The sequence below is a fragment of the Ixodes scapularis genome, unplaced genomic scaffold (genome assembly GCF_016920785.2).
Source record: "Ixodes scapularis isolate PalLabHiFi unplaced genomic scaffold, ASM1692078v2 ptg000378l_1__unscaffolded, whole genome shotgun sequence".
NCBI lineage: Eukaryota > Metazoa > Arthropoda > Arachnida > Ixodida > Ixodidae > Ixodes > Ixodes scapularis.
This window is the reverse complement of record NW_024609976.1, coordinates 1371648-1382206: the sequence shown is the minus strand read 5'-3', so window position 1 is coordinate 1382206 and position 10559 is coordinate 1371648. Positions and strand designations below refer to the sequence as shown.

General features: G+C 44.3%; 1 pseudogene; it reads right to left on the bottom strand.

Moving 5' to 3' along the window:
* Nucleotides 1–8792: 8792 nt before the first annotated feature.
* On the bottom strand, nt 8793–10007 carry LOC115316850 (annotated as a pseudogene).
* Nucleotides 10008–10559: the final 552 nt, after the last annotated feature.

Genomic DNA, 10559 nt, shown 5'->3' with positions numbered 1-10559 from the left:
TTTGTGTTGGGTTGACCGATAGCCGCATGTAGCGTTGGACACGTCATCATTTAAATCACAAAGTTTTCATAATCAAAACATCTATCCTAAAAAAAAAAAAACGTAAAAAAGAAACGAGGACGTTTGGTTTTATTTTAAGGCTAAGTTGGACAGAATGCGAGGGAACTATTTTCGGTGATCGTTTCGTTTCTCCTTTCAAGTGAATCTCATCCGAGCACATTAGCTGAAGCTCGCAATGCTAAGCTATGAACCTCTGCGCGCCGTACCACCGGCCTGCCTTTGCATGCTGCATGAAAAACTGAAGATAAAGCGCGCACGAACCGCATTGAGGACAGAACCGAACCACAGAACTTCGCCCAATTCTTTAAAACAAATTGAAACCGACCAGTTATGGCCCCCGGGTTCTGGAAGATCTGGTGCCCCGTGCTCGACACAAAGCGCAAGAAACCACTTGAAGAGCCTCTCCCCACTGGCCCCAGACTATCGGCCACTCGCCGGAGTTCTCGATCAAGAAAGCCAGCGCAACCGAACAATACCCCGTTTCCGCTTAAAGGGACACTGCAAAGTAAAATAAGTTTTTTTTTTTAAGACATAGACTGGACACATTTTTTTTAAATTTCTTTCCACGAAAATGATTTTTTTTGCCACAATATTTACGCCGTTAGATGCAATTCAGGCGCAGAAGGGGGAGGTCGCAGATCGCTAAGCCCCGCCCCGTGATTACAATGTGCTTACATCTCTCATTGTACGAAAAGGTGATTGACGTGTCAAAAATGAATTTGGTTGTAAATTTTTGTCTCCATGCCGTAATTGTGTTTTAAACGAATATATTTTTTTTACGTTTGAGAAGCAAACAATCAAGATAATGTCATGATTGTTTTCAATTCTCTTCTTAGATTGGTTCTTGCGCTTTGGTTTGAAACGTTAAGAAACATGGCTGACGGCGCCTGTAGAGTTCTGAAAGAACGAAGCTCGTTGAGCTCGTCAATGCTTATGAGTGCGAGTGATTTCGAGTTTACAGAGGGGTTTACAGGAGTCTTCGGAAGCGCTGTGCGAATGCTTGTTCTCGTGGCGGGACTGCCCTAAGCCTAGCGTCTCAGATCAACTATCTTCATCGCTCCGGCTTGATTTCTCTCTTAACTCGTGTTAATGCTGAGTAATTATGTTGGTTCCCGTAAAAGCGGCTCCACTGCTCTTCGAATTGCGCAACCGTCGTTGTGGCCATCACGGTGTCAATACCGTGAAGATTCCTGCACAGGTAAGAATTTGCGAACCATTTGGTTGGATGCAATCAGGGTTTCGGCTCAGATCAAGTTTGTCTGGGCAAATCGTATTTGGTCTAGGTATGTTCCCGTCATTTCACCTCGAAAGGCACGTAGCTATCAAATTTTGCAGTGCACCTCGCGCACCAAAGCGAATATTCCTACGTCGCGTTTTAATTCTGCCTTATGAAGGTCAAGAACCTTGCTCGCCAATGAAATAAGAAAAAAAAAACAACAACTACAACAGTAAAGTTGAACAAACTGCATATTTATTTTGTTGATTTCTTTAGTCCTTTCGGTCGCTTATTACTGCGCATCAACAGATGCTGACATACGTTTGTATTGGACCATGGCTCGTGTATGATGGAACGCTAGAACGCCGCTTTCATGGTCGCATCGTCTGAGCGTTGCAGACGTTTTTAGACGGGGGCGGAATAGCAGACGGACATAGGCGAAAACGGACGCCGACGCGCAGATTTCGTGTCCGCGTCTCACGAGCATTGCAGACGACGATAGACGGTGGTGAAATAGCAGACGATGCCGGAGGCTTCCGCGCGTCCGCTCGCACGACTAGCAGGCGGTCTTTGACCCCCAGACGAGACGCACCAGGTGTCGCGAAAGGGAGGCACTACGCTTGTAATCCTGTTCTGTCGAGCAGCCAAGCCACTCCAGTAGTAATGCGTGGGGCCACTGATTCGTGTGGGGGGCTTTGAGCTGGCCATGAACTCCACCTAAATTGCGTCTAATGGCGTAAATATTGAGCGAACAAAATCTTTTTCGTTGAAAAAAACATTGAAAAAAGTACGTATCCCATCTTTGCCCTTTAAAAAATGTTTTTTTTTCCTTGCAGCGTTTCTTTAAGATCCCACCTCAGCCGGCGCTGCAATTAATGTAGCCAATCAAGCAGCACGAAAAGTGCGTCGTCATGGCGCAAGTCGCCTCTGAGCGTTTGATTTTATCGCACAAGCAACCAATCACCCACATTAAATGCGCCCCCATCCGGCGCTTTTTTGTTTCACTGCATGATCGGTTTGGCCGGTGATGGAGAACGCACAGGAGCGATGAGTGCCGTGACGTCACAGCCTTGGCGGTGATTGATTGGCTCCATCGGATCGCGGTGTCGACCGCGGTAAGATCTTACATTGAAACGAAGCATACTTGCAGTTTTAATGCGAAGAACACAAACGAGCCAGTCCTGAGACAAGTATTGGCCAACTCAACTCACTGACGTCACGTCAGTGCGGTGGCGCTGCTGTCGGCTATGCGCTTGCGGAAACGCTTCGCTCCTTCCGATTTTGGTTTCTGCGCACGCGCAGTGCCCACACCTGGTAGTAGGCAAAGCGGACTTCTTTCTAAACAATGTGTTGCTGTATACACGGAGAAAAAGAAGTCCAGTTTGCATCGCGGCAGCGGCTTAATACGACCCGACAAGAAAAAACGGAACGGCGTTTACAGCTCCCTATAATTGGGGTTGTGTGGATAATTTTTAGGGATGCCGCGAACTTTTATCAAAACGAAGTTTCGGTGATCGAATCGATCGATTCGATAGGTTCGAAAGATTTTGAATTGTTTAACCTTTTATATCGAAAACTTCGACGGTAGTCGAATTTTCGACCTCGTTACATTGAGATGTTCGACGCTTTTCAAACTTCGCACGTTCAGAAATGCAATGTTTTTTGAACCTTCGAACGTACTGCGCTAAAAAATGTGATCCTTTTTGAACTTTAGAACCTATTACGCGGCATAATTCGATGCTTGTCGAGCTTTCGAACTTGATAGACTAATAAATTCGATGATTTTCGAGCTTTCTAACTTCTTGCACTAAAACGCTAGAAGCTTTTCGAACTTCCTGCGCTAAGATATTCGACAATTTTCGAACGTTCTAACTTATTTATCTAGAGAATTTGAAAAAAAATCGCACTTTCGAATTCTGGAATGTGAATCATTCGAAAGACCGGCCGGCGGTTTCATTTGGATTCAAACAGTAAGGTACTATCGGGGAAAAATGAAATGCGAACAGAGGAGCGCGTGGCTCGCGGTACAGGCTGCGCCACCTGGAAGTGAGCCTAGGGGCGAGGGTGCGTGGCCTACTTCGATGTGTTCACGCCCCTCGATTGGCGCTCGCCCAGCTTCGGCAGTGCGCCTCTCAGTGCGCTGAAAGCCGTCACCGCTATCTTTACCTGCTCGGCGAGTGCGGCGAGCTTCTTTGCACCGCTCGCGCTGAGCCAGCAAAGATAGCGGCGATAGCTTTCAGCGCACTAAGAGGCGCACGGTTGAAGCTTGGGGAGCGCAGAGGGAGGGGCGTGAACACGTCGGAGTAGGCCACGCACCCTCGCTCCTCGGCTCACTTCCAGGCGGCGCAGCCTGTACCGCGAGCCACGCGCTCCTCTGTTCGCATTTCATTTTTCCCCAATAGTACATTCGTAATATTTTTTTTTTAATTTTTACATGCCGTGTTACATTAACTGCGAAAGACAATGCCGTTTATTTGAATGTTCTGGCATGCTTAGTTTTAAAGAAATAAATTCCCCAAGGAACAAAAAAGGACGACGAGTTTTTGACGATTGTCGTTTGTGCCTTATTTGACGTGCACTATTTGCCGAAGCTATTTATGGTAGAGATGTTAAACGTTTTAAGAATGATCTATGTATAGCCTAGATAAGTCTCGTCTTAAGATATGATTATTGATATTCAAGATGAGTTTCTGAGAAATGTACAAACATGAATCTACGGGCAATTAGGCCCTAAACCTTGTATTTTTTTTTCGTTTAAATCGTTTAAGGTATCGCATCTAAATTAACACCACGACAGTACATAGCATTGCCATCTGCAGAATACAAAATTATGTATTTTTTTTTCACATTGAGGAATAAATTAGCTCATAAAAGTCTCGTCATCAAAGAAAACATTTTATTTTTTGTTTTCTTTTTTACTTTTATTTTTTTTGTTTTCCGTTTCTGGGAACTGTTTCTTTTAGCCTGTACAAAGTTTGGTAGGAGAAACCTGTTTCGAAGTTCTAGGGCTCTGAATATGCTAGAATGCAACACTTCCGGCAGGTTCTTGATAGTTTTTTTTTCTCCCTCTCCAGCTTTTCATTTCCATATTAATTGTAATGTTTAATTTTTTTTTTCCAGTGGCACAGTTATATAGATTGAAAAGACATAGCTTTTAACTTCCGAACCATTAAGCATGTCACGAGTAGTGCCTTCTGACAACGAGTTTCCGACAATGACCATGTACGCGATCTTTTATGCAGTGAAAAGCGACAGTAACTATACATATGCATAAATAATTTCTGATTAGAATAATCTCGACTTCGCCCTCTTTCCCATATTGTTTATTTTAACAGTCCAAAATATCTGGGAGAGGGGGGGGGGGGCTGAAGACTCCCCCCCCCCCCCCCCCTCTTATTTTTCCCTTTCTCCCCGTTTCTCCTCTTCCGACGCCACTGGCATGGTTGAGCACTCCTCGACCTCGAGTTGTGTCGGCTTCTGTGTTTTTTGCCCGGCGTTTGCTCCGGCCCGGAAAATGAACTTCCAGAACAATTGCAAACTAAACTTACTATATGCCAGCGTAACTCGGGCGGCGTTTGATCGGACACCAGCGTGCAAGGGGGTGGAGACATTTTTTGCCAGATAGCTTCAAAGGTTTTTCTACGTCTCAACCTCCTGCCCCTCCCTGTCCGTTTCGAAATGGATGAGTGTCATAAAACAGTGCGTTCGTGTGATCACTACTGCGTGACGCACGTTAAAAAAAACCGGGCTGGCGGTAACAGTTACTGATCTATGGTCATACGTCGCCTTGCAATGGCAAATATTAAAGCACATCCGAGTCGCTCGTCGTCTCATTTAATTGCCTGAACAACTTCGCGCAGTCCAAATATCACAGCTGCACTTTTCTAAAACTTGATTCCGTGAATACCAGTGAGGCGTGAAATCATTATTTGAAACTGAAACTGTGGAGAAACATAAAAAGCGGACTTCGAACTTGGACTTGAAACAAATTCGAAATCTTCGACGTTTTTCGTATTTAGCCGTAAAAGAGAATAGAAACCTTCGACCTTTTCGAACTTTATGTAGAAAGAAATTTGAAATTTTCAATTTTTTCGAACTTTATGTCTATAAAATTTGAAACGTTCAAATTTTTCGAATTTGAGATCCAAAAAATTCAAAATCTTTGAATTTTTCGAACTTCAGATCCCCCAAAATTCAACATTTTCGAACCTCTCGAATTTCAAGTGAGGAAAGTTCGAAACCTTCGGATTTCTCGAACCTCAAGCAAAAAAATTATTCGAAATATTCGAACCCGAACTCTTAGAAAACGTGAAAACTTCGAACTTTACGAAATCGAAACTCCACGGTGTTCGCAATTTGTGAACTTTTGGAACTCGAACCTCGGACGGTCAAAAATATCGGATCTTTCGAATTCGAACCTCAGTTCGGGTCGAAAATACCGAAACCTTTCGAATTTGAACCTAGGGTGGTTCGCGACATCCCTAATATTTGTACGGCGGGTAGTTAGTCAGCCATTTGAAAGTTGCGATAAGTCACTCGCTGTAGATGAGCCATTTAGCCAGTGCAGTACTACCGCTAGCCTGGGGACTTTAACGTGCACCACTCTGCAGTGATACACGACCGCACGCCGGTACGATATGCTCATCCAGATCGAAAGGGGCAGGGGTGGGGACTGAACCTAGGATCCCTATAGGTTCTGCAGCACGAGCTTTCGCTGTACGTGCTCCGAGCTGGTGTGCGCTAGCTCACCCGGCCACCGATCCCCCTACAACTTCCTATACCGCTGAATTACAGCGGACCAAAAGCGGAGTCAGAAAGCCTTACATCATAGTTAACATGGCAGGGCCGAAAAATGCAGCACTTTTGGATACGTGTGCCACAATATATTTTTTTTGGGGACTTTGTAAAACAATTGTGTAAAGGCCGTAGTATATCTATGCGATCATCAGAAAAAAGTCGCGCATGGCATCAGACGAAGTAATATCCGCTAACGAGAAAGCTCGCTTGCAACTCACCTATTATGGACGGAAATGTCGGCAATACCTTACTTATTTGCCGGGTCTTGCTTGTGGCATCATTCTTGAAAGGGATTGCATGACAAGAGGGGGCATCATCCTAGACCTTGCAAGGGGAGAATACCGGTATGGCTGGAACGCCACCCCTCTAGGCTCTCCAATGAGACCTCAGAGAATACCAGAGCGTCTCGCACGGGGCGAAGCACGCAATTCTGAACAAAATGCAGACGTTTCACGTTTCGCTGATCACCGACGTAGCACGAAATATACGTGTAGCCTTGAGTTCATTCTCTGGGACAGATATTCAGCGGGAACGTCTTGTAATAGTGTTGAAACCGTTTTCCTACATGTTGACTGAGATTCCCGAGAAGACTAATATACTAGAACATCAAATCGATACTGGAGGTACCAGACGAATACAATTCAACGCGCGCCGCTTGTGTGCTCATAATGGACAGCTCCTTGACCGCGCGTTAGGAGAAATGATCGAAACAAACATGGTGCGCCCCTCAAACAGTCCGTGGGCATTTCCTGTTGTCTTTTACTTAATTTTTCTATTTATTTACAATACTGCAGACCTTTCGGTCTGGGCAGGAGAGGCAACATAAAAACACATAATAAATACACGCTCACGCACTCTGTGCGGGTGCGCAGGCAATTTGAAGTGCCATCGCATACTTTTTACATGCAGCACTTAATTTCTTAAGAAAAAAAAAACAGTTAATTGAACTCCGAACAGCTCAGGGCTGCAACAACTAAAAAGTTATTCTGGCAGAGCGTTCCAATCAATAATTGTTCTGCAAAAAAATTAATATTTGAACACATCATTCTTGTATTGATACGGTGCAATTGCTTTGGTTTTGCTCGTTCTTTGGGAACGGGCTGTGGAAAGCAACAAATATTTTTGGAATCAACTTTTGTCAGTGCGTTTACCATTTTGAATGATTCTTAAAATCTACAAATTTTTCTTCTGCTCTCCAGGCTATTCAGCTGCGACTCAGCTCTTATTGCAGTAACAGACGACGTACGCCTATATTATGAAAAAATAAATCGTAGACCTGTTTTTTCCTGTGGGGGTCCCATACGCAACCTACGTATTCCAATATCGGACGCACATATGCTTTATATGCAGTTAGTCTAACATCTTTATTTGCATGTCTCAGGTGCCTTCTAAGAAACCCTAGTTTTTGATACGCCCTTGCACTTATACAGAACAACATCCTGCATTTCTGACTGATAAGAAGAATAGGCAAGGTCTTCCGATGGGCCGTGTGACGCAGTAAAAACGGACTGATAGTATTTGTTGAAGTCAGCTGCAATTTTCGAAGGGGAGAAGAAATAGCTTCATTATTACCTGTAATTTGCGAAGTCACCTCCTTAGGTGATCAAAAGAAGCGACAAAACTTTTATGGGGATTCCTTCAAGAACCATGAGAGTGCGTTACCACAACAGCTTTCTCTAGCTTGTGTGATAAGAGTCTGTAGCTTTCGCCCCAAATCGGTTATCTCCGTGGAAGTTTTCACACGGATTTTCCTTCGGCGTTTTATTTTTCGTTTTAATTGTAGGATTTTCCTCGTAATCCAAGGATGGACCCTCTTTGCTCTCGCGTTTCTTGATGGGACAAAATTATATTCACAGTGGGATGCAATATTCTTAAATTTTCCCGATAGCTCAATGACTTCAAAAAGCTGACTAAAATCATCAAAATGCCATTCTAGGTAGTCGAGAACAGACACTTCATCCGAGTTTTGAAAGTCTCGAACCACATTTCCCAGGCGAGTGTTTTGGAACGGCGATTTAGAAAGTTGGATAGTGAATACCAGCATTTTATGATCAGGGACCCCGTCAATAACAACGACCTCATCAGCTTCGATCGCATTACTAACAAAAAGCAGATCTAACGTTGCTTGGCTTGTGTCTGATACTGGGCGTTCACTAGTTGTCTCATTTTAAAACAAAGAGATATATCTAATAGAAGTTCAGAGGATGCGACTTCTGTTTTACCTACTTTACCGGATTTCCAATCAATATTAGGCAGGTTGAAGTCTCCCGTTAAAATAACCTTAGTTTTATCGGTGAAGTGCATTGCCATGTAATCATGTAAATGTTCTAAAAGTTTTGGCAAGGCATTAGGTGGCCTGTAAACGGCGCCTAGAGTAAAAACGTTTCCGTGGAATGTGACGCGACACCAGAACACCTCGCCACTGATAACACAATTCAATGGCGTCAATTGTACCGTATCTTTAAATATGTCTGCAACGCCACCACCCCTTGATACCCTATCTTTTCTAATAATCCTGTATGAAGGGGGAATAATTTCGCTGTCACCAATACCTGTGTAGCCACGTTTCGGTTATAACAACAGCACGGGTATCATGAGTTAGCATGATAAGTTCCAGGTCATCTACTTTATTCACAATGCTCCGAGCATTAAGACTCAAGATCGTCAAAGATTCCTTTGGGGTGCTATTTAAAGGTAATTGGCGTAATTTTACATTCTTTCAGTTAGTATGCTGATCTTTTTTTTTTTTTTTTTTTTTTTTTTTGCACATTTGCTTTTTGGTGTCATCCCATTCGGAAATGTCGTTTCCTATGTTTATTTTATCATGTATCAGAAAAACAGTTTCCCTGTTATCACGATTTCGTTTGCTACTTTCCCACATTTGTTTGCGCTTTTAAAGCATCACCCATGAATAAACGTGCTCAAGTGTTATTTTGCTACCGTTTAATTGTCTGAGTTTTTTTTAGAAGATTGTCCTTTTCAGTGTAGTCGAAGAACTTAACAATAACAGGCCGGCTTCTATTTGTGTTTCGTCCAATCCGGTGCCATCGTTCAACAAAGTTTGTGCGAATTCTGAGTTTTTCCGCGAAGATACCTTCCAGTACCTTTCATTTAAGTATATCATCCGTTTCACCGGCATCTTCGGGGACACCGAAAATCATAAGACTGTTGCGGCGGCTTCGGTCTTCTAGGTCGACCAACTTCCTTTGGCATTCAATGAGTTCGGTTTGTACGGACGTAACATTTTTTTCGAAACTCGTCATCTGATTCCTAAGCTCTTCTGTTTCTTCGACTATGACCTCAATTTGTTCAACCTTTTTGGCCAGTCAGTCAAATTTGTTCTCAAATGTTTGTTGTCTAGTTTTTATCCCAGCAAGTTCATTTATGATCACATTCTGTTGAGCCAAAATATCCTTGACCATTTCCTCCATCGTAGGTGTATGATCATCATCTGGGCCTGGATTGGATTCGATATCCCCGCACGATAACAGGTCACGACTTGAAGCAATACACTCAAGGAACAGCAGTACACACGTCCGAGGGCACGGCATCAAAAAAGGCAAACGTTGCTAGTACGCTTACAGTGCAAGGAGTAATTTCTGCTTACCTTCACGTAGAACATGATAGGGTTAGCCATTGCTCCCGGGGGAGTGCCGCCGTGCCCTCTGACGCTGAAAGGCTATCGTGGCCCTTTAATAACCTCATGGGTGATAGTAGTTGTCGATGTTGCACTGGCTTCTTTGGCGAACTCGAGGTTCCCGAAGATGTTGCCAGGCACCTTGCCGGCTTCAAAAGGGGCGTTGCTTGTCCATTTAAGTTGCAGCGGTGGCAAGATGACTCGGCGTTCCGAAGAATCGCTCTGTTGCGCTGGCGAGCCCGTCAGTCCTGCAAGGGTGATCAAAAACTGCACGTAGAACATGATAGGGTCAGCCATTGCTCCCCGGGGGAGTGCCGTCGTGCCCTTTCTTGGCGCCCAAGAAAGATGAAACAGCGCGTCTGTGCGTGGACTACCGTCCTCTTAACGCCATAACTAGAAGGGATGCATACCCTTTCCCATCGATCTCGTCCGTAATGCATTTTCACCACACTTGACTGTAGCGGAGGGGTTTTCCAGATTCCTGTCGCCAAGGCTGACACTTTTAAGACGGCCTTCATTTGCCAGAGGGGACTATTTGAATTTGGTCGACTTCCTTTCGGCCTCTCTAATTGTCCCGCAAGCTTCCAGAGGCTCATGGGCATAGTCTTGGGAGATACTAAATTTAACTGTGCAATGGCCTGCATGGACGACGTAGTGGTGTTTTCAAACACCCTGGACGACCACATTAATCATTTGCAGGTTGTTTTGGAGCGCATGAGTGATGCAGGTCTGATGATTAACCCATGAAAGGTACAGCTGGGTTCAACTAGGGTAGCGCTCCTTGGATTCGTGCTGGAACATGGATTCCTCTATCAACAGGAAGAGAAGTTGAAAGCAACAATGGAATTT